The sequence below is a fragment of the Lagopus muta genome, chromosome Z (genome assembly GCF_023343835.1).
Source record: "Lagopus muta isolate bLagMut1 chromosome Z, bLagMut1 primary, whole genome shotgun sequence".
NCBI classification, from domain to species: Eukaryota; Metazoa; Chordata; class Aves; order Galliformes; family Phasianidae; genus Lagopus; species Lagopus muta.
In genome coordinates this window covers 39,601-62,856 of record NC_064472.1, presented here as the reverse complement: position 1 = coordinate 62,856, position 23,256 = coordinate 39,601, and the positions used below count along the sequence as shown (strand labels likewise).

At 55.5% G+C, this 23,256-nt stretch overlaps 1 long non-coding RNA gene across 7 annotated transcripts in view; it reads left to right on the top strand.

Moving 5' to 3' along the window:
- LOC125686621 (uncharacterized) overlaps positions 1 to 23,256 on the top strand; it is a 60,585-nt gene that overhangs the window by 21,869 nt on the left and 15,460 nt on the right. For 4 of the 7 annotated variants that reach the window (XR_007373853.1, XR_007373855.1, XR_007373854.1 and 1 more), the window contains exon 1: positions 18,017 to 21,261. This is a non-coding gene — a long non-coding RNA (uncharacterized LOC125686621). Of the gene's footprint in view, positions 1 to 5,285; positions 5,335 to 12,485; positions 14,067 to 15,803; positions 17,367 to 18,016; positions 21,262 to 23,256 lie in introns of those variants that run through there. The other 3 variants (XR_007373858.1, XR_007373857.1, XR_007373856.1) reach the window with 2 other exon arrangements.

The following is a 23,256-nucleotide window of genomic DNA, read 5'->3' as shown; positions in this document are numbered from 1 at the left end:
TTCGGGAAAGCGATCTCCACTTTCCTCTCGTTGGTCAAGGGCAGCACTGTCCCTCTCCCGCCAGGCTCTCATTGGTCACCGGCCGCGCCGTCCCGCCCTCTTCAGCCAGTGATTGGTCAGCGGCAGCGCTGTCCCGCCCTCGTCAGCCTGTGATTGGTCACCGGTCGCGCCGTCCCGCCCTCTTCTGCCAGTGATTGGTCAGCGGCAGCGCTGTCCCGCCCTTGTCAGCCTGTGATTGGTCACCGGCCGCGCCGTCCCGCCCTCTTCAGCCAGTGATTGGTCGTCGGCAGTGCTGTCCCGACCTCGTCAGCCTGTGATTGGTCACCGATCGCGCCGTCCCGCCCTCTTCAGCCAGTGATTGGTCATCGGCAGCGCTGTCCCGCCCTCGTCAGCCTGTGATTGGTCACCGGTCGCGCCGTCCCGCCCTCGTCAGCCTCTCATTGGTCATCGGCAGCATTGTCCCGCCCTCGCCCGCCTGTGATTGGTCATCGGCAGCGCCGTCCCGCCCTCGCCTGTAAGTGATTGGTCATCGGCAGCGCAGTCCCGCCTCCGCCAGCCTCTCATTGGTTCTCGGCAACGCCGTCCCGCCTCCGCCAGCCTCTCATTGGTCAGCAGCAGCGCCGTCCCGCCTCCGTCATTCTCTCATTGGTCAGCGGCAGCGCCGTCCCGCCTCCGCCAGCCTCTCATTAGTCAGCGGCAGCGCCGTCCCGCCTCCGCCAGCCTCTCATTGGTCAGCGGCAGCGCCATCCCGCCCTCGTCAGCCTGTGATTGGTCACAGGCAGCGCCGTCCCGCCTTCGCGTGCCTGTGATTGGTCATCGGCATCTCCGTCCCGCCTCCGCCAGCATCTCATTGGTCCGCAGCAGCCTTTTCCCCGCCTTTTCCCCGCCTTTTTCTTTGCTCTCTCTCTCTCCATTCTTTCCCCTCATCCTGTTACAGAAGAGACTGAAGGAATGATGGACAAGCTTGTGCAGGATGGCAGTAGCAGGGTGGAGGCACAGGTGGGTGCGATGAAGCCGGGGGTGGGACTGGGTGGAGCCAGAGCCCAGCCTGAGCTCATTTAAGGGCTGGGAATCGTAGGGCTCAGATGTGTGCCTGGGCTTCTGGTGTCAGTGAGGTTGGCTGAGCAGTGAGGTTTGGGGGAACCGAGTTGTTGGCCTTGAGATTGATGCCCAGCTCCTTGCTCGTCGCATTCTGTTGGGCTCGAGGTTCCGGACGCGGGTTGCTCTTCTAAGCAGTGGGAGGACTGCGAGGAAGACTTTGTTGGATGCAGCAGGAAAGCACAGCCGCTGGTGGATGCCAGTGTCCGCTCCTGAGGCTTTGCGCCAAGGTACGTGGATCCCCGCCGTCTCCTGTTTCACACGCTCGCTGAGGTCCTCGGGCTTGGTGTCGGTTGTCCCTCGTGCTCACGTTGCTTTCACCGGGTGTTTTTCCTCTCCCCATGCCCGGCTCTGCCCAGTGCTGATGGGGTGTCAGTGCCCCCTGCTGCTCTCAATCAAAGGTAGGTTCGATTCCTGTTGTCTTCCATAGCATTTGCTACACTTTTATTCTGTCTCTCTTCTCTTTTTGCCATGTTGCCTGTTGGCGCCTCGCTGGAGTTCCCAGGACGCCAGTGCCCGCTTTTGACCAAGTGAGATGCAACAGAAGAGGTAGGCTCCTAAGGAGGCTTCTGCTGAGTGCTGTCCTTGACTCGGGCTTTGTACAATGACCAGCCTTTGTTGCTAAGCCACGTTGTTGAGCACCGCGTGTGAAGCTTTCTTCTTTCTTTCTTTCTAGGCTTGGCGACTCCTCCACCAGATGCAGCATCATTTTGGGCTGCCCAAGCTTCTGCAGTGAACGTGTCTCGTTCCTGGTAAAGGTGTGGGCGTTCCTGGATGCGCCCAGTCCCCCGGTTCCCTGATGTCTCCTGTTTCACACGCTCGCTGAGGTCCTTTGGGGCTTGGTGTCGGTTGTCCCTCGTGCTCACGTTGCTTTCACCGGGTGTTCTTCCTTTCCCCATGCTCAGTTCTGCCCAGTGCTGATGGGTTGTCAGTGCCACCTGCTGCTCTTAAGAAAAGGTAGGTTTGATTTCTTTTGGTTTCCAGAGCATTTGCTACACTTTCATTCTGTCTCTCTTCTTTTTTTTTTTCTTTTTGCTCTGAATAAATGGCAGGTTCAATTCATTTTGGCTTCTGTAGTATTTGCTTCACTTGTGTTCTGTTTCTCTTCTCTTTTTTCCATGTTGCCTGGCGGTGCCTCGCTGGAGTTCCCATGACAGCCAGGCACACTTGTGACCAAGTGAGGTGCCAAAAGAAGAGTTGTCTCCTAAACAGGCTTCTGCTGAGTGCTGTCCTCGTCTTGGGGTTTGTACAATGCCCACCTTTCTTCTCTAACCCGCTTTGTTGAGGACCGCGTGTGAGGCTTTCTTCTTTCTTGGTAGGATTGGCGACTCCACCACCAGACGTAGCAGGCATTTTGGGACGTCCAAGGTTCCGCAGTGAGCGTGTCCTGTTCCTGGTCAAGGTGTGGGCGTTCCAGGACATAAAGGTATCTTCATGCTTTCCCCAAGTGCCAAGTACCCCGCCAGATGCTGTTTGCCTTTTGGCACCCCCTCAGTTGCTGTAATGTCTGCGCCTTGATTCTTGGAGCGGGGTAAGTGACACCTTTGAAAACAAGCGATATTTTAGGTGAAAAACAGGGATTTCTATGAAAATAAGTGATATTTCAGGGGAAAAACAGGGATTTCTATGAAAATAAGCGATATTGAAGGGGAAAAACAGGGATTTCTATGAAAATAAGCGATGTTTGAGGATAAAAACTGGGATTTCTGAGAAAGTAAGCGATCTTTCAGGATAAAAACAGGGATTTCTATGAAAATAAGTGATGTTTGAGGATAAAAACTGGGATTTCTGAGAAAGTAAGCGATCTTTCAGGGGAAAAACAGGGATTTCTATGAAAATAAGCGATATTTCAGGGAAGAAACAGGGATTTCTATGAAAATAAGCGATATTTAAGGTTAAAAACAGGGATTTCTTGGAATATAAGCAAAAATTTAGAGGAACAAAGATGTCAGTGCCACCTGCTGCTTTCTATAACTGGCAGGTTCAATTCATTTTGGCTTCTGTAGTATTTGCTACACTTGTGTTCTGTTTCTCTTCTCTTTTTTCCATGTTGCCTGGCAGAGCCTCGCTGGAGTTCCCATGACACCCAGGCACACTTGTGACCAAGTGAGGTGCCAAAAGAAGAGGTGTCTCCTAAACAGTCTTCTGCTGAGTGCTGTCCTCGTCTTGGGGTTTGTACAATGCCCACCTTTCTTCTCTAACCCACTTTGTTGAGGACCGCGTGTGAGGCTTTCTTCTTTCTTGGTAGGATTGGCGACTCCACCAGCAGACGTAGCAGGCATTTTGGGACGTCCAAGGTTCCGCAGTTAGCGTGTCCTGTTCCTGGTCAAGGTGTGGGCGTTCCAGGACACGAAGGTATCTATCTTCATGCCTTCCCCATGTGCCCAGTCCCCCACCAGATGCTGTTAGCCTTTTGGCCCCCCTGATTTGCTGCACTGCTGCGCCCTGATCCTTGCAGAGGGGTAAGTGACACCTTTGTCCCTTCGGGAAAGCGATCTCCACTTTCCTCTCGTTGGTCAAGGGCAGCACTGTCCCTCTCCCGCCAGGCTCTCATTGGTCACCGGCCGCGCCGTCCTGCCCTCTTCAGCCAGTGATTGGTCATCGGCAGCGCTGTCCTGCCCTCGTCAGCCTGTGATTGGTCAACGGCCGCGCCGTCCCGCCCTCTTCAGCCAGTGATTGGTCAGCGGCAGCGCTGTCCCGCCCTCGTCAGCCTGTGATTGGTCACCGGCCGCGCCGTCCCGCCCTCTTCAGCCAGTGATTGGTCGTCGGCAGCGCTGTCCCGCCCTCGTCAGCCTGTGATTGGTCACCGGTCGCGCCGTCCCGCCCTCTTCAGCCAGTGATTGGTCATCGGCAGCGCTGTCCCGCCCTCGTCAGCCTGTGATTGGTCACAGGTCGCGCCGTCCCGCCCTCGTCAGCCTCTCATTGGTCATCGGCAGCATTGTCCCGCCCACGCCCGCCTGTGATTGGTCATCGGCAGCGCCGTCCCGCCCTCGCCTGTAAGTGATTGGTCATCGGCAGCGCAGTCCCGCCTCCGCCAGCCTCTCATTGGTCCTCGGCAACGCCGTCCCGCCTCCGCCAGCCGCTCACTGGTCAGCAGCAGCGCCGTCCCGCCTCTGCCATTCTCTCATTGGTCAGCGGCAGCTCCGTCCCGCCTCCGCCAGCCTCTCATTGGTCACCGGCCGCGCCATCCCGCCCTCGTCAGCCTGTGATTGGTCACAGGCAGCGCCGTCCCGCCTTCGCGTGCCTGTGATTGGTCATCGGCATCTCCGTCCCGCCTCCGCCAGCATCTCATTGGTCCGCAGCAGCCTTTTCCCCGCCTTTTCCCCGCCTTTTTCTTTGCTCTCTCTCTCCTTTCTTCCCCCTCATCCTGTGTCAGAAGAGACTGAAGGAACGATGGACAAGCTGGTGCAGGATGGCAGCAGCAGGGTGGAGGCACAGGTGGGTGCGATGAAGCCGGGGGTGGGACTGGGTGGAGCCAGAACCCAGCCTGAGCTCATTTAAGGGCTGGGAATCGCAGGGCTCAGATGTGTGCCTGGGCTTCTGGTGTCAGTGAGGTTGGCTGAGCAGTGAGGTTTGGGGGAACCGAGTTGTTGGCCTTGAGATTGATGCCCAGCTCCTTGCTCGTCGCATTCTGTTGGGCTCGAGGTTCCGGACGCGGGTTGCTCTTCTAAGCAGTGGGAGGACTGCGAGGAAGACTTTGTTGGATGCAGCAGGAAAGCACAGCCGCTGGTGGATGCCAGTGTCCGCTCCTGAGGCTCTGCGCCAAGGTACGTGGATCCCCGCCGTCTCCTGTTTCACACGCTCGCTCAGGTCCTCGGGCTTGGTGTCGGTTGTCCCTCGTGCTCTTCCTCTCCCCATGCCCGGCTCTGCCCAGTGCTGATGGGATGTCAGTGCCCCCTGCTGCTCTCAATCAAAGGTAGGTTCAATTCCTGTTGTCTTCCATAGCATTTGCTACACTTTTATTCTGTCTCTCTTCTCTTTTTTCCATGTTGCCTGTTGGCGCCTCGCTGGAGTTCCCATGACAGCCAGGCACACTTGTGACCAAGTGAGGTGCCAAAAGAAGAGGTGTCTCCTAAACAGGCTTCTGCTGAGTGCTGTCCTCGTCTTGGGGTTTGTACAATGCCCACCTTTCTTCTCTAACCCGCTTTGTTGAGGACCGCGTGTGAGGCTTTCTTCTTTCTTGGTAGGATTGGCGACTCCACCAGCAGACGTAGCAGGCATTTTGGCACGTCCAAGGTTCCGCAGTTAGCGTGTCCTGTTCCTGGTAATGGTGTGGGCGTTCCAGGACATAAAGGTATCTATCTTCATGCCTTCCCCATGTGCCCAGTCCCCCACCAGATGCTGTTAGCCTTTTGGCCCCCCTGATTTGCTGCACTGCTGCGCCCTGATCCTTGCAGAGGGGTAAGTGACACCTTTCTCCCTTCGGGAAAGCAATCTCCACTTTCCTCTCGTTGGTCAAGGACAGCACTGTCCCTCTCCCGCCAGGCTCTCATTGGTCACCGGCCGCGCCATCCCGCCCTCTTCAGCCAGTGATTGGTCAGCGGCAGCGCTGTCCCGCCCTCGTCAGCCTGTGATTGGTCACCGGTCGCGCCGTCCCGCCCTCTTCAGCCAGTGATTGGTCAGCGGCAGCGCTGTCCCGCCCTTGTCAGCCTGTGATTGGTCACCGGCCGCGCCGTCCCGCCCTCTTCAGCCAGTGATTGGTCATCGGCAGCGCTGTCCCGCCCTCGTCAGCCTGTGATTGGTCACCGGTCGCGCCGTCCTGCCCTCGTCAGCCTCTCATTGGTCATCGGCAGCATTGTCCCGCCCTCGCCCGCCTGTGATTGGTCATCGGCAGCGCCGTCCCGCCCTCGCCTGTAAGTGATTGGTCATCGGCATCGCCGTCCCTCCTCCGCCAGCCTCTCATTGGTCATTGGCAGCGCCGTCCCGCCCCTGCAGCGTCTCATTGGTCATCGGCAGGGCGGTCCCGCCCCTGTCTGCCTCTCATTGGTCACCGGCAGCTGTCCCGCCCTCGCCAGTCTTTCATTGGTCATCGGCAGCTCCGTCCCGCCTCCGCCAGCATCTCATTGGTCAGCAGCAGCCTTTTCCCCGCCTTTTCCCCGCCTTTTTCTTTGCTCTCTCTCTCCATTCTTTCCCCTCATCCTGTTACAGAAGAGACTGAAGGAATGATGGACAAGCTTGTGCAGGATGGCAGTAGCAGGGTGGAGGCACAGGTGGGTGCGATGAAGCCGGGGGTGGGACTGGGTGGAGCCAGAGCCCAGCCTGAGCTCATTTAAGGGCTGGGAATCGCAGGGCTCGGATGTGTGCCTGGGCTTCTGGTGTCAGTGAGGTTGGCTGAGCAGTGAGGTTTGGGGGAACCGAGTTGTTGGCCTTGAGATTGATGCCCAGCTCCTTGCTCGTCGCATTCTGTTGGGCTCGAGGTTCCGGACGCGGGTTGCTCTTCTAAGCAGTGGGAGGACTGCGAGGAAGACTTTGTTGGATGCAGCAGGAAAGCATAGCCGCTGGTGGATGCCAGTGTCCGCTCCTGAGGCTCTGCGCCAAGGTACGTGGATCCCCGCCGTCTCCTGTTTCACACGCTCGCTCAGGTCCTCGGGCTTGGTGTCGGTTGTCCCTCGTGCTCACGTTGCTTTCACCGGGTGTTTTTCCTCTCCCCATGCCCGGCTCTGCCCAGTGCTGATGGGGTGTCAGTCCCCCCTGCTGCTCTCAATCAAAGGTAGGTTCGATTCCTGTTGTCTTCCATAGCATTTGCTACACTTTTATTCTGTCTCTCTTCTCTTTTTGCCATGTTGCCTGTTGGCGCCTCGCTGGAGTTCCCAGGACGCCAGTGCCCGCTTTTGACCAAGTGAGATGCAACAGAAGAGGTAGGCTCCTAAGGAGGCTTCTGCTGAGTGCTGTCCTTGACTCGGGCTTTGTACAATGACCAGCCTTTGTTGCTAAGTCACGTTGTTGAGCACCGCGTGTGAAGCTTTCTTCTTTCTTTCTTTCTAGGCTTGGCGACTCCTCCACCAGATGCAGCATCATTTTGGGCTGCCCAAGCTTCTGCAGTGAACGTGTCTCGTTCCTGGTAAAGGTGTGGGCGTTCCTGGATGCGCCCAGTCCCCCGGATCCCTGACGTCTCCTGTTTCACACGCTCGCTGAGGTCCTTTGGGGCTTGGTGTCGGTTGTCCCTCGTGCTCACGTTGCTTTCACCGGGTGTTCTTCCTCTCCCCATGCTCAGTTCTGCCCAGTGCTGATGGGTTGTCAGTGCCACCTGCTGCTCTTAAGAAAAGGTAGGTTTGATTTCTTTTGGTTTCCAGAGCATTTGCTACACTTTCATTCTGTCTCTCTTCTTTTTTTTTCTTTTTGCTCTGAATAAATGGCAGGTTCAATTCATTTTGGCTTCTGTAGTATTTGCTTCACTTGTGTTCTGTTTCTCTTCTCTTTTTTCCATGTTGCCTGGCGGTGCCTCGCTGGAGTTCCCATGACCCCCGGGCACACTTGTGACCAAGTGAGGTGCCAAAAGAAGAGGTATCTCCTAAACAGGCTTCTGCTGAGTGCTGTCCTCGTTTTGGGGTTTGTACAGTGCCCACCTTTCTTCTCTAACCCACTTTGTTGAGGACCGCGTGTGAGGCTTTCTTCTTTCTTGGTAGGATTGGCGACTCCACCACCAGACGTAGCAGGCGTTTTGGGACGTCCAAGGTTCCGCAGTGAGCGTGTCCTGTTCCTGGTCAAGGTGTGGGCGTTCCAGGACATAAAGGTATCTTCATGCTTTCCCCAAGTGCCAAGTACCCCGCCAGATGCTGTTTGCCTTTTGGCACCCCCTCAGTTGCTGTAATGTCTGCGCCTTGATTCTTGGAGAGGGATAAGTGACACCTTTGAAATCAAGCGATATTTTAGGTTAAAAACAGGGATTTCTATGAAAATAAGTGATATTTCAGGGGAAAAACAGGGATTTCTATGAAAATAAGCGATATTGAAGGGGAAAAACAGGGATTTCTTTGAAAACAAGCTATACTGAAGGGGAAAAACAGGGATTTCTTTGAAAAAAAGCTATATTTCAGGATAAAAACAGGGATTTCTATGAAAATAAGCGATGTTTGAGGATAAAAACTGGGATTTCTGAGAAAGTAAGCGATCTTTCAGGGGAAAAACAGGGATTTCTATGAAAATAAGCGATATTTCAGGGAAGAAACAGGGGTTTCTATGAAAATAAGCGATATTTAAGGTTAAAAACAGGGATTTCTTGGAATATAAGCAAAAATTTAGAGGAGCAAAGATGTCAGTGCCACCTGCTGCTTTCAATAACTGGCAGGTTCAATTCATTTTGGCTTCTGTACTATTTGCTTCACTTGTGTTCTGTTTCTCTTCTCTTTTTTCCATGTTGCCTGGCGGTGCCTCGCTGGAGTTCCCATGACAGCCAGGCACACTTGTGACCAAGTGAGGTGCCAAAAGAAGAGGTGTCTCCTAAACAGGCTTCTGCTGAGTGCTGTCCTCGTCTTGGGGTTTGTACAATGCCCACCTTTCTTCTCTAACCCGCTTTGTTGAGGACCGCGTGTGAGGCTTTCTTCTTTCTTGGTAGGATTGGCGACTCCACCAGCAGACGTAGCAGGCATTTTGGGACGTCCAAGGTTCCGCAGTTAGCGTGTCCTGTTCCTGGTCAAGGTGTGGGCGTTCCAGGACACGAAGGTATCTATCTTCATGCCTTCCCCATGTGCCCAGTCCCCCACCAGATGCTGTTAGCCTTTTGGCCCCCCTGATTTGCTGCACTGCTGCGCCCTGATCCTTGCAGAGGGGTAAGTGACACCTTTGTCCCTTCGGGAAAGCAATCTCCACTTTCCTCTCGTTGGTCAAGGGCAGCACTGTCCCTCTCCCGCCAGGCTCTCATTGGTCAACGGCCGCGCCGTCCCGCCCTCTTCAGCCGGTGATTGGTCAGCGGCAGCTCTGTCCTGCCCTCGTCAGCCTGTGATTGGTCAACGGCCGCGCCGTCCCGCCCTCTTCAGCCAGTGATTGGTCAGCGGCAGCGCTGTCCCGCCCTCGTCAGCCTGTGATTGGTCACCGGCCGCGCCGTCCCGCCCTCTTCAGCCAGTGATTGGTCAGCGGCAGCGCTGTCCCGCCCTCGTCAGCCTGTGATTGGTCACGGGCCGCGCCGTCCCGCCCTCTTCAGCCAGTGATTGGTCATCGGCAGCGCTGTCCCGCCCTCGTCAGCCTGTGATTGGTCACCGGTCGCGCCGTCCCTCCCTCGTCAGCCTCTCATTGGTCATCGGCAGCTTTGTCCCGCCCTCGCCCGCCTGTGATTGGTCAGCGGCAGCGCCGTCCCGCCCTCGCCTGTAAGTGATTGGTCATCGGCAGCGCAGTCCCGCCTCCGCCAGCCTCTCATTGGTTCTCGGCACCGCCGTCCCGCCTCCGCCAGCCTCTCATTGGTCAGCAGCAGCGCCGTCCCGCCTCCGTCATTCTCTCATTGGTCAGCGGCAGCGCCGTCCCGCCTCCGCCAGCCTCTCATTGGTCAGCGGCAGCGCCATCCCGCCCTCGTCAGCCTGTGATTGGTCACAGGCAGCGCCGTCCCGCCTTCGCCTGCCTGTGATTGGTCATCGGCAGCGCAGTCCCGCCTCCGCCAGCCTCTCATTGGTTCTCGGCAACGCCGTCCCGCCTCCGCCAGCCTCTCATTGGTCAGCAGCAGCGCCGTCCCGCCTCCGTCATTCTCTCATTGGTCAGCGGCAGCGCCGTCCCGCCTCCGCCAGCCTCTCATTGGTCAGCGGCAGCGCCGTCCCGCCTCCGCCAGCCTCTCATTGGTCAGCGGCAGCGCCATCCCGCCCTCGTCAGCCTGTGATTGGTCACAGGCAGCGCCGTCCCGCCTTCGCCTGCCTGTGATTGGTCATCGGCAGCTCCGTCCCGCCTCCGCCCGTATCTCATTGGTCAGCAGCAGCCTTTTCCCCGCCTTTTCCCCGCCTTTTTCTTTGCTTTCTCTCTCCTTTCTTCCCCCTCATCCTGTGTCAGAAGTGACTGAAGGAATGATGGACAAGCTGGTGCAGGATGGCAGCAGCAGGGTGGAGGCACAGGTGAGTGCGATGAAGCCGGGGGTGGGACTGGGTGGAGCCAGAGCCCAGCCTGAGCTCATTTAAGGGCTGGGAATCGCAGGGCTCAGATGTGTGCCTGGGCTTCTGGTGTCAGTGAGGTTGGGTGAGCAGTGAGGTTTGGGGGAACCGAGTTGTTGGCCTTGAGATTGATGCCCAGCTCCTTGCTCGTCGCATTCTGTTGGGCTCGAGGTTCCGGACACGGGTTGCTCTTCTAAGCAGTGGGAGGACTGCGAGAAAGACTTTGTTGGATGCAGCAGGAAAGCACAGCCGCTGGTGGATGCCAGTGTCCGCTCCTGAGGCTCTGCGCCAAGGTACGTGGATCCCCGCCGTCTCCTGTTTCACACGCTCGCTCAGGTCCTCGGGCTTGGTGTCGGTTGTCCCTCGTGCTCACGTTGCTTTCACCGAGTGTTCTTCCTGTCCCCATGCCCGGCTCTGCCCAGTGCTGATGGGATGTCAGTGCCCCCTGCTGCTCTCAATCAAAGGTAGGTTCAATTCCTGTTGTCTTCCATAGCATTTGCTACACTTTTATTCTGTCTCTCTTCTCTTTTTGCCATGTTGCCTGTTGGCACCTCGCTGGAGTTCCCAGGACGCCAGTGCCCGCTTTTGTCCAAGTGAGATGCAACAGAAGAGGTAGGCTCCTAAGGAGGCTTCTGCTGAGTGCTGTCCTTGACTCAGGCTTTGTACAATGACCGGCCTTTGTTGCTAAGTCACGTTGTTGAGCACCGCGTGTGAAGCTTTCTTCTTTCTTTCTTTCTAGGCTTGGCGACTCCTCCACCAGATGCAGCATCATTTTGGGCTGCCCAAGCTTCTGCAGTGAACGTGTCCCGTTTGTGGTAAAGGTGTGGGCGTTCCTGGATGCGCCCAGTCCCCCGGATCCCTGACGTCTCCTGTTTCACACGCTCGCTGAGGTCCTTTGGGGCTTGGTGTCGGTTGTCCCTCGTGCTCACGTTGCTTTCACCGGGTGTTCTTCCTCTCCCCATGCTCAGTTCTGCCCAGTGCTGATGGGTTGTCAGTGCCACCTGCTGCTCTTAAGAAAAGGTAGGTTTGATTTCTTTTGGTTTCCAGAGCATTTGCTACACTTTCATTCTGTCTCTCTTCTTTTTTTTTTCTTTTTGCTCTGAATAAATGGCAGGTTCAATTCATTTTGGCTTCTGTAGTATTTGCTTCACTTGTGTTCTGTTTCTCTTCTCTTTTTTCCATGTTGCCTGGCGGTGCCTCGCTGGAGTTCCCATGACCCCCGGGCACACTTGTGACCAAGTGAGGTGCCAAAAGAAGAGGTATCTCCTAAACAGGCTTCTGCTGAGTGCTGTCCTCGTTTTGGGGTTTGTACAGTGCCCACCTTTCTTCTCTAACCCACTTTGTTGAGGACCGCGTGTGAGGCTTTCTTCTTTCTTGGTAGGATTGGCGACTCCACCACCAGACGTAGCAGGCGTTTTGGGGCGTCCAAGGTTCCGCAGTGAGCGTGTCCTGTTCCTGGTCAAGGTGTGGGCGTTCCAGGACATAAAGGTATCTTCATGCTTTCCCCAAGTGCCAAGTACCCCGCCAGATGCTGTTTGCCTTTTGGCACCCCCTCAGTTGCTGTAATGTCTGCGCCTTGATTCTTGGAGAGGGGTAAGTGACACCTTTGAAATCAAGCGATATTTTAGGTTAAAAACAGGGATTTCTATGAAAATGATTGATATTTCAGGGGAAAAACAGGGATTTCTATGAAAATAAGCGATATTGAAGGGGAAAAACAGGGATTTCTTTGAAAACAAGCTATACTGAAGGGGAAAAACAGGGATTTCTTTGAAAAAAAGCTATATTTCAGGATAAAAACAGGGATTTCTATGAAAATAAGCGATGTTTGAGGATAAAAACTGGGATTTCTGAGAAAGTAAGCGATCTTTCAGGGGAAAAAACAGGGATTTCTATGAAAATAAGCGATATTTAAGGTTAAAAACAGGGATTTCTTGGAATATAAGCAAAAATTTAGAGGAGCAAAGATGTCAGTGCCACCTGCTGCTTTCAATAACTGGCAGGTTCAATTCATTTTGGCTTCTGTACTATTTGCTTCACTTGTGTTCTGTTTCTCTTCTCTTTTTTCCATGTTGCCTGGCGGTGCCTCGCTGGAGTTCCCATGACAGCCAGGCACACTTGTGACCAAGTGAGGTGCCAAAAGAAGAGGTGTCTCCTAAACAGGCTTCTGCTGAGTGCTGTCCTCGTCTTGGGGTTTGTACAATGCCCACCTTTCTTCTCTAACCCGCTTTGTTGAGGACCGCGTGTGAGGCTTTCTTCTTTCTTGGTAGGATTGGCGACTCCACCAGCAGACGTAGCAGGCATTTTGGGACGTCCAAGGTTCCGCAGTTAGCGTGTCCTGTTCCTGGTCAAGGTGTGGGCGTTCCAGGACACGAAGGTATCTATCTTCATGCCTTCCCCATGTGCCCAGTCCCCCACCAGATGCTGTTAGCCTTTTGGCCCCCCTGATTTGCTGCACTGCTGCGCCCTGATCCTTGCAGAGGGGTAAGTGACACCTTTGTCCCTTCGGGAAAGCAATCTCCACTTTCCTCTCGTTGGTCAAGGACAGCACTGTCCGTCTCCCGCCAGGCTCTCATTGGTCACCGGCCGCGCCGTCCCGCCCTCTTCAGCCAGTGATTGGTCAGCGGCAGCGCTGTCCTGCCCTCGTCAGCCTGTGATTGGTCAACGGCCGCGCCGTCCCGCCCTCTTCAGCCAGTGATTGGTCATCGGCAGCGCTGTCCCGCCCTCGTCAGCCTGTGATTGGTCACCGGCCGCGCCGTCCCGCCCTCTTCAGCCAGTGATTGGTCATCGGCAGCGCTGTCCCGCCCTCGTCAGCCTCTCATTGGTCATCGGCAGCATTGTCCCGCCCTCGCCCGCCTGTGATTGGTCATCGGCAGCGCCGTCCCGCCCTCGCCTGTAAGTGATTGGTCATCGGCAGCGCCGTCCCTCCTCCGCCAGCCTCTCATTGGTCATTGGCAGCGCCGTCCCGCCCCTGCAGCGTCTCATTGGTCATCGGCAGGGCGGTCCCGCCCCTGTCTGCCTCTCATTGGTCACCGGCAGCTGTCCCGCCCTCGCCAGTCTTTCATTGGTCATCGGCAGCTCCGTCCCGCCTCCGCCAGCATCTCATTGGTCAGCAGCAGCCTTTTCCCCGCCTTTTCCCCGCCTTTTTCTTTGCTCTCTCTCTCCTTTCTTCCCCCTCATCCTGTGTCAGAAGAGACTGAAGGAATGATGGACAAGCTTGTGCAGGATGGCAGTAGCAGGGTGGAGGCACAGGTGGGTGCGATGAAGCCGGGGGTGGGACTGGGTGGAGCCAGAGCCCAGCCTGAGCTCATTTAAGGGCTGGGAATCGCAGGGCTCGGATGTGTGCCTGGGCTTCTGGTGTCAGTGAGGTTGGCTGAGCAGTGAGGTTTGGGGGAACCGAGTTGTTGGCCTTGAGATTGATGCCCAGCTCCTTGCTCGTCGCATTCTGTTGGGCTCGAGGTTCCGGACGCGGGTTGCTCTTCTAAGCAGTGGGAGGACTGCGAGGAAGACTTTGTTGGATGCAGCAGGAAAGCACAGCCGCTGGTGGATGCCAGTGTCCGCTCCTGAGGCTCTGCGCCAAGGTACGTGGATCCCCGCCGTCTCCTGTTTCACACGCTCGCTGAGGTCCTCGGGCTTGGTGTCGGTTGTCCCTCGTGCTCACGTTGCTTTCACCGGGTGTTTTTCCTCTCCCCATGCCCGGCTCTGCCCAGTGCTGATGGGGTGTCAGTGCCCCCTGCTGCTCTCAATCAAAGGTAGGTTCGATTCCTGTTGTCTTCCATAGCATTTGCTACACTTTTATTCTGTCTCTCTTCTCTTTTTGCCATGTTGCCTGTTGGCGCCTCGCTGGAGTTCCCAGGACGCCAGTGCCCGCTTTTGACCAAGTGAGATGCAACAGAAGAGGTAGGCTCCTAAGGAGGCTTCTGCTGAGTGCTGTCCTTGACTCGGGCTTTGTACAATGACCAGCCTTTGTTGCTAAGCCACGTTGTTGAGCACCGCGTGTGAAGCTTTCTTCTTTCTTTCTTTCTTTCTAGGCTTGGCGGCTCCTCCACCAGATGCAGCATCATTTTGGGCTGCCCAAGCTTCTGCAGTGAACGTGTCTCGTTCCTGGTAAAGGTGTGGGCGTTCCTGGATGCGCACAGTCCCCTGGATCCCTGACGTCTCCTGTTTCACACGCTCGCTGAGGTCCTTTGGGGCTTGGTGTCGGTTGACCCTCGTGCTCACGTTGCTTTCACCGGGTGTTCTTCCTTTCCCCATGCTCAGTTCTGCCCAGTGCTGATGGGTTGTCAGTGCCACCTGCTGCTCTTAAGAAAAGGTAGGTTTGATTTCTTTTGGTTTCCAGAGCATTTGCTACACTTTCATTCTGTCTCTCTTCTTTTTTTTTTCTTTTTGCTCTGAATAAATGGCAGGTTCAATTCATTTTGGCTTCTGTAGTATTTGCTTCACTTGTGTTCTGTTTCTCTTCTCTTTTTTCCATGTTGCCTGGCGGTGCCTCGCTGGAGTTCCCATGACCCCCGGGCACACTTGTGACCAAGTGAGGTGCCAAAAGAAGAGGTATCTCCTAAACAGGCTTCTGCTGAGTGCTGTCCTCGTTTTGGGGTTTGTACAGTGCCCACCTTTCTTCTCTAACCCACTTTGTTGAGGACCGCGTGTGAGGCTTTCTTCTTTCTTGGTAGGATTGGCGACTCCACCACCAGACGTAGCAGGCGTTTTGGGGCGTCCAAGGTTCCGCAGTGAGCGTGTCCTGTTCCTGGTCAAGGTGTGGGCGTTCCAGGACATAAAGGTATCTTCATGCTTTCCCCAAGTGCCAAGTACCCCGCCAGATGCTGTTTGCCTTTTGGCACCCCCTCAGTTGCTGTAATGTCTGCGCCTTGATTCTTGGAGAGGGGTAAGTGACACCTTTGAAATCAAGCGATATTTTAGGTTAAAAACAGGGATTTCTATGAAAATAAGTGATATTTCAGGGGAAAAAACAGGGATTTCTATGAAAATAAGCGATATTGAAGGGGAAAAACAGGGATTTCTTTGAAAACAAGCTATATTTCAGGATAAAAACAGGGATTTCTATGAAAATAAGCGATGTTTGAGGATAAAAACTGGGATTTCTGAGAAAGTAAGCGATATTTCAGGGGAAAAACAGGGATTTCTATGAAAATAAGCGATATTTCAGGGAAGAAACAGGGATTTCTATGAAAATAAGCGATATTTAAGGTTAAAAACAGGGATTTCTTGGAATATAAGCAAAAATTTAGAGGAGCAAAGATGTCAGTGCCACCTGCTGCTTTCAATAACTGGCAGGTTCAATTCATTTTGGCTTCTGTACTATTTGCTACACTTGTGTTCTGTTTCTCTTCTCTTTTTTCCATGTTGCCTAGCGGTGCCTCGCTGGAGTTCCCATGACACCCAGGCACACTTGTGACCAAGTGAGGTGCCAAAAGAAGAGGTGTCTCCTAAACAGTCTTCTGCTGAGTGCTGTCCTCGTCTTGGGGTTTGTACAATGCCCACCTTTCTTCTCTAACCAGCTTTGTTGAGGACCGCGTGTGAGGCTTTCTTCTTTCTTGGTAGGATTGGCGACTCCACCAGCAGACGTAGCAGGCATTTTGGGACGTCCAAGGTTCCGCAGTAAGCGTGTCCTGTTCCTGGTAATGGTGTGGGCGTTCCAGGACATAAAGGTATCTATCTTCATGCCTTCCCCATGTGCCCAGTCCCCCACCAGATGCTGTTAGCCTTTTGGCCCCCCTGATTTGCTGCACTGCTGCGCCCTGATCCTTGCAGAGGGGTAAGTGACACCTTTGTCCCTTCGGGAAAGCAATCTCCACTTTCCTCTCGTTGGTCAAGGGCAGCACTGTCCCTCTCCCGCCAGGCTCTCATTGGTCACCGGCCGCACCGTCCCGCCCTCTTCAGCCAGTGATTGGTCATCGGCAGCGCTGTCCCGCCCTCGTCAGCCTCTCATTGGTCATCGGCAGCATTGTCCCGCCCTCGCCCGCCTGTTATTGGTCATCGGCAGCGCCGTCCCTCCTCCGCCAGCCTCTCATTGGTCATTGGCAGCGCCGTCCCGCCCCTGCAGCGTCTCATTGGTCATCGGCAGGGCGGTCCCGCCCCTGTCTGCCTCTCATTGGTCACCGGCAGCTGTCCCGCCCTCGCCAGTCTTTCATTGGTCATCGGCAGCTCCGTCCCGCCTCCGCCAGCATCTCATTGGTCAGCAGCAGCCTTTTCCCCGCCTTTTCCCCGCCTTTTTCTTTGCTCTCTCTCTCCTTTCTTCCCCCTCATCCTGTGTCAGAAGAGACTGAAGGAATGATGGACAAGCTTGTGCAGGATGGCAGTAGCAGGGTGGAGGCACAGGTGGGTGCGATGAAGCCGGGGGTGGGACTGGGTGGAGCCAGAGCCCAGCCTGAGCTCATTTAAGGGCTGGGAATCGCAGGGCTCGGATGTGTGCCTGGGCTTCTGGTGTCAGTGAGGTTGGGTGAGCAGTGAGGTTTGGGGGAACCGAGTTGTTGGCCTTGAGATTGATGCCCAGCTCCTTGCTCGTCGCATTCTGTTGGGCTCGAGGTTCCGGACGCGGGTTGCTCTTCTAAGCAGTGGGAGGACTGCGAGGAAGACTTTGTTGGATGCAGCAGGAAAGCACAGCCGCTGGTGGATGCCAGTGTCCGCTCCTGAGGCTCTGCGCCAAGGTACGTGGATCCCCGCCGTCTCCTGTTTCACACGCTCGCTGAGGTCCTCGGGCTTGGTGTCGGTTGTCCCTCGTGCTCACGTTGCTTTCACCGGGTGTTTTTCCTCTCCCCATGCCCGGCTCTGCCCAGTGCTGATGGGGTGTCAGTGCCCCCTGCTGCTCTCAATCAAAGGTAGGTTCGATTCCTGTTGTCTTCCATAGCATTTGCTACACTTTTATTCTGTCTCTCTTCTCTTTTTGCCATGTTGCCTGTTGGCGCCTCGCTGGAGTTCCCAGGACGCCAGTGCCCGCTTTTGACCAAGTGAGATGCAACAGAAGAGGTAGGCTCCTAAGGAGGCTTCTGCTGAGTGCTGTCCTTGACTCGGGCTTTGTACAATGACCAGCCTTTGTTGCTAAGCCACGTTGTTGATTACCGCGTGTGAAGCTTTCTTCTTTCTTTCTTTCTTTCTAGGCTTGGCGACTCCTCCACCAGATGCAGCATCATTTTGGGCTGCCCAAGCTTCTGCAGTGAACGTGTCTCGTTCCTGGTAAAGGTGTGGGCGTTCCTGGATGCGCACAGTCCCCTGGATCCCTGACGTCTCCTGTTTCACACGCTCGCTGAGGTCCTTTGGGGCTTGGTGTCGGTTGACCCTCGTGCTCACGTTGCTTTCACCGGGTGTTCTTCCTTTCCCCATGCTCAGTTCTGCCCAGTGCTGATGGGTTGTCAGTGCCACCTGCTGCTCTTAAGAAAAGGTAGGTTTGATTTCTTTTGGTTTCCAGAGCATTTGCTACACTTTCATTCTGTCTCTCTTCTTTTTTTTTTCTTTTTGCTCTGAATAAATGGCAGGTTCAATTCATTTTGGCTTCTGTAGTATTTGCTTCACTTGTGTTCTGTTTCTCTTCTCTTTTTTCCATGTTGCCTGGCGGTGCCTCGCTGGAGTTCCCATGACAGCCAGGCACACTTGTGACCAAGTGAGGTGCCAAAAGAAGAGGTGTCTCCTAAACAGTCTTCTGCTGAGTGCTGTCCTCGTCTTGGGGTTTGTACAATGCCCACCTTTCTTCTCTAACCCGCTTTGTTGAGGACCGCGTGTGAGGCTTTCTTCTTTCTTGGTAGGATTGGCGACTCCACCAGCAGACGTAGCAGGCATTTTGGGACGTCCAAGGTTCCGCAGTGAGCGTGTCCTGTTCCTGGTCAAGGTGTGGGCGTTCCAGGACACGAAGGTATCTATCTTCATGCCTTCCCCATGTGCCCAGTCCCCCACCAGATGCTGTTAGCCTTTTGGCCCCCCTGATTTGCTGCACTGCTGCGCCCTGATCCTTGCAGAGGGGTAAGTGACACCTTTGTCCCTTCGGGAAAGCAATCTCCACTTTCCTCTCGTTGGTCAAGGGCAGCACTGTCCCTCTCCCGCCAGGCTCTCATTGGTCAACGGCCGCGCCGTCCCGCCCTCTTCAGCCGGTGATTGGTCAGCGGCAGCTCTGTCCTGCCCTCGTCAGCCTGTGATTGGTCAACGGCCGCGCCGTCCCGCCCTCTTCAGCCAGTGATTGGTCAGCGGCAGCGCTGTCCCGCCCTCGTCAGCCTGTGATTGGTCACCGGCCGCGCCGTCCCGCCCTCTTCAGCCAGTGATTGGTCAGCGGCAGCGCTGTCCCGCCCTCGTCAGCCTGTGATTGGTCACGGGCCGCGCCGTCCCGCCCTCTTCAGCCAGTGATTGGTCAGCGGCAGCGCTGTCCCGCCCTCGTCAGCCTGTGATTGGTCACCGGTCGCGCCGCCCCTCCCTCGTCAGCCTCTCATTGGTCATCGGCAGCTTTGTCCCGCCCTCGCCCGCCTGTGATTGGTCATCGGCAGCGCCGTCCCGCCCTCGCCTGTAAGTGATTGGTCATCGGCAGCGCAGTCCCGCCTCCGCCAGCCTCTCATTGGTTCTCGGCACCGCCGTCCCGCCTCCGCCAGCCTCTCATTGGTCAGCAGCAGCGCCGTCCCGCCTCCGTCATTCTCTCATTGGTCAGCGGCAGCGCCGTCCCGCCTCCGCCAGCCTCTCATTGGTCAGCGGCAGCGCCATCCCGCCCTCGTCAGCCTGTGATTGGTCACAGGCAGCGCCGTCCCGCCTTCGCCTGCCTGTGATTGGTCATCGGCAGCGCAGTCCCGCCTCCGCCAGCCTCTCATTGGTTCTCGGCAACGCCGTCCCGCCTCCGCCAGCCTCTCATTGGTCAGCAGCAGCGCCGTCCCGCCTCCGTCATTCTCTCATTGGTCAGCGGCAGCGCCGTCCCGCCTCCGCCAGCCTCTCATTGGTCAGCGGCAGCGCCATCCCGCCCTCGTCAGCCTGTGATTGGTCACAGGCAGCGCCGTCCCGCCTTCGCCTGCCTGTGATTGGTCATCGGCAGCTCCGTCCCGCCTCCGCCCGTATCTCATTGGTCAGCAGCAGCCTTTTCCCCGCCTTTTCCCCGCCTTTTTCTTTGCTTTCTCTCTCCTTTCTTCCCCCTCATCCTGTGTCAGAAGTGACTGAAGGAATGATGGACAAGCTGGTGCAGGATGGCAGCAGCAGGGTGGAGGCACAGGTGAGTGCGATGAAGCCGGGGGTGGGACTGGGTGGAGCCAGAGCCCAGCCTGAGCTCATTTAAGGGCTGGGAATCGCAGGGCTCAGATGTGTGCCTGGGCTTCTGGTGTCAGTGAGGTTGGGTGAGCAGTGAGGTTTGGGGGAACCGAGTTGTTGGCCTTGAGATTGATGCCCAGCTCCTTGCTCGTCGCATTCTGTTGGGCTCGAGGTTCCGGACACGGGTTGCTCTTCTAAGCAGTGGGAGGACTGCGAGAAAGACTTTGTTGGATGCAGCAGGAAAGCACAGCCGCTGGTGGATGCCAGTGTCCGCTCCTGAGGCTCTGCGCCAAGGTACGTGGATCCCCGCCGTCTCCTGTTTCACACGCTCGCTCAGGTCCTCGGGCTTGGTGTCGGTTGTCCCTCGTGCTCACGTTGCTTTCACCGAGTGTTCTTCCTCTCCCCATGCCCGGCTCTGCCCAGTGCTGATGGGATGTCAGTGCCCCCTGCTGCTCTCAATCAAAGGTAGGTTCAATTCCTGTTGTCTTCCATAGCATTTGCTACACTTTTATTCTGTCTCTCTTCTCTTTTTGCCATGTTGCCTGTTGGCACCTCGCTGGAGTTCCCAGGACGCCAGTGCCCGCTTTTGACCAAGTGAGATGCAACAGAAGAGGTAGGCTCCTAAGGAGGCTTCTGCTGAGTGCTGTCCTTGACTCAGGCTTTGTACAATGACCAGCCTTTGTTGCTAAGCCACGTTGTTGAGCACCGCGTGTGAAGCTTTCTTCTTTCTTTCTTTCTTTCTAGGCTTGGCGACTCCTCCACCAGATGCAGCATCATTTTGGGCTGCCCAAGCTTCTGCAGTGAACGTGTCTCGTTCCTGGTAAAGGTGTGGGCGTTCCTGGATGCGCCCAGTCCCCCGGATCCCTGACGTCTCCTGTTTCACACGCTCGCTGAGGTCCTTTGGGGCTTGGTGTCGGTTGTCCCTCGTGCTCACGTTGCTTTCACCGGGTGTTCTTCCTTTCCCCATGCTCAGTTCTGCCCAGTGCTGATGGGGTGTCAGTGCCCCCTGCTGCTCTCAATCAAAGGTAGGTTCGATTCTTGGTGTCTTCCATAGCATTTGCTACACTTTTATTCTGTCTCTCTTCTCTTTTTGCCATGTTGCCTGTTGGCGCCTCGCTGGAGTTCCCAGGACGCCAGTGCCCGCTTTTGACCAAGTGAGATGCAACAGAAGAGGTAGGCTCCTAAGGAGGCTTCTGCTGAGTGCTGTCCTTGACTCAGGCTTTGTACAATGACCGGCCTTTGTTGCTAAGTCACGTTGTTGAGCACCGCGTGTGAAGCTTTCTTCTTTCTTTCTTTCTAGGCTTGGCGACTCCTCCACCAGATGCAGCATCATTTTGGGCTGCCCAAGCTTCTGCAGTGAACGTGTCCCGTTTGTGGTAAAGGTGTGGGCGTTCCTGGATGCGCCCAGTCCCCCGGATCCCTGACGTCTCCTGTTTCACACGCTCGCTGAGGTCCTTTGGGGCTTGGTGTCGGTTGTCCCTCGTGCTCACGTTGCTTTCACCGGGTGTTCTTCCTCTCCCCATGCTCAGTTCTGCCCAGTGCTGATGGGTTGTCAGTGCCACCTGCTGCTCTTAAGAAAAGGTAGGTTTGATTTCTTTTGGTTTCCAGAGCATTTGCTACACTTTCATTCTGTCTCTCTTCTTTTTTTTTCTTTTTGCTCTGAATAAATGGCAGGTTCAATTCATTTTGGCTTCTGTAGTATTTGCTTCACTTGTGTTCTGTTTCTCTTCTCTTTTTTCCATGTTGCCTGGCGGTGCCTCGCTGGAGTTCCCATGACCCCCGGGCACACTTGTGACCAAGTGAGGTGCCAAAAGAAGAGGTATCTCCTAAACAGGCTTCTGCTGAGTGCTGTCCTCGTTTTGGGGTTTGTACAGTGCCCACCTTTCTTCTCTAACCCACTTTGTTGAGGACCGCGTGTGAGGCTTTCTTCTTTCTTGGTAGGATTGGCGACTCCACCACCAGACGTAGCAGGCGTTTTGGGGCGTCCAAGGTTCCGCAGTGAGCGATTCCTGTTCCTGATCAAGGTGTGGGCGTTCCAGGACATAAAGGTATCTTCATGCTTTCCCCAAGTGCCAAGTACCCCGCCAGATGCTGTTTGCCTTTTGGCACCCCCTCAGTTGCTGTAATGTCTGCGCCTTGATTCTTGGAGAGGGGTAAGTGACACCTTTGAAATCAAGCGATATTTTAGGTTAAAAACAGGGATTTCTATGAAAATGATTGATATTTCAGGGGAAAAAACAGGGATTTCTATGAAAATAAGCGATATTGAAGGGGAAAAACAGGGATTTCTTTGAAAACAAGCTATACTGAAGGGGAAAAACAGGGATTTCTTTGAAAACAAGCTATATTTCAGGATAAAAACAGGGATTTCTATGAAAATAAGCGATGTTTGAGGATAAAAACTGGGATTTCTGAGAAAGTAAGCGATATTTCAGGGGAAAAACAGGGATTTCTATGAAAATAAGCGATATTTCAGGGAAGAAACAGGGATTTCTTGGAATATAAGCAAAAATTTAGAGGAGCAAAGATGTCAGTGCCACCTGCTGCTTTCAATAACTGGCAGGTTCAATTCATTTTGGCTTCTGTACTATTTGCTTCACTTGTGTTCTGTTTCTCTTCTCTTTTTTCCATGTTGCCTGGCGGTGCCTCGCTGGAGTTCCCATGACAGCCAGGCACACTTGTGACCAAGTGAGGTGCCAAAAGAAGAGGTGTCTCCTAAACAGGCTTCTGCTGAGTGCTGTCCTCGTCTTGGGGTTTGTACAATGCCCACCTTTCTTCTCTAACCCGCTTTGTTGAGGACCGCGTGTGAGGCTTTCTTCTTTCTTGGTAGGATTGGCGACTCCACCAGCAGACGTAGCAGGCATTTTGGGACGTCCAAGGTTCCGCAGTTAGCGTGTCCTGTTCCTGGTCAAGGTGTGGGCGTTCCAGGACACGAAGGTATCTATCTTCATGCCTTCCCCATGTGCCCAGTCCCCCACCAGATGCTGTTAGCCTTTTGGCCCCCCTGATTTGCTGCACTGCTGCGCCCTGATCCTTGCAGAGGGGTAAGTGACACCTTTGTCCCTTCGGGAAAGCAATCTCCACTTTCCTCTCGTTGGTCAAGGACAGCACTGTCCGTCTCCCGCCAGGCTCTCATTGGTCACCGGCCGCGCCGTCCCGCCCTCTTCAGCCAGTGATTGGTCAGCGGCAGCGCTGTCCTGCCCTCGTCAGCCTGTGATTGGTCAACGGCCGCGCCGTCCCGCCCTCTTCAGCCAGTGATTGGTCAGCGGCAGCGCTGTCCCGCCCTCGTCAGCCTGTGATTGGTCACCGGCCGCGCCGTCCCGCCCTCTTCAGCCAGTGATTGGTCATCGGCAGCGCTGTCCCGCCCTCGTCAGCCTCTCATTGGTCATCGGCAGCATTGTCCCGCCCTCGCCCGCCTGTGATTGGTCATCGGCAGCGCCGTCCCGCCCTCGCCTGTAAGTGATTGGTCATCGGCAGCGCCGTCCCTCCTCCGCCAGCCTCTCATTGGTCATTGGCAGCGCCGTCCCGCCCCTGCAGCGTCTCATTGGTCATCGGCAGGGCGGTCCCGCCCCTGTCTGCCTCTCATTGGTCACCGGCAGCTGTCCCGCCCTCGCCAGTCTTTCATTGGTCATCGGCAGCTCCGTCCCGCCTCCGCCAGCATCTCATTGGTCAGCAGCAGCCTTTTCCCCGCCTTTTCCCCGCCTTTTTCTTTGCTCTCTCTCTCCTTTCTTCCCCCTCATCCTGTGTCAGAAGAGACTGAAGGAATGATGGACAAGCTTGTGCAGGATGGCAGTAGCAGGGTGGAGGCACAGGTGGGTGCGATGAAGCCGGGGGTGGGACTGGGTGGAGCCAGAGCCCA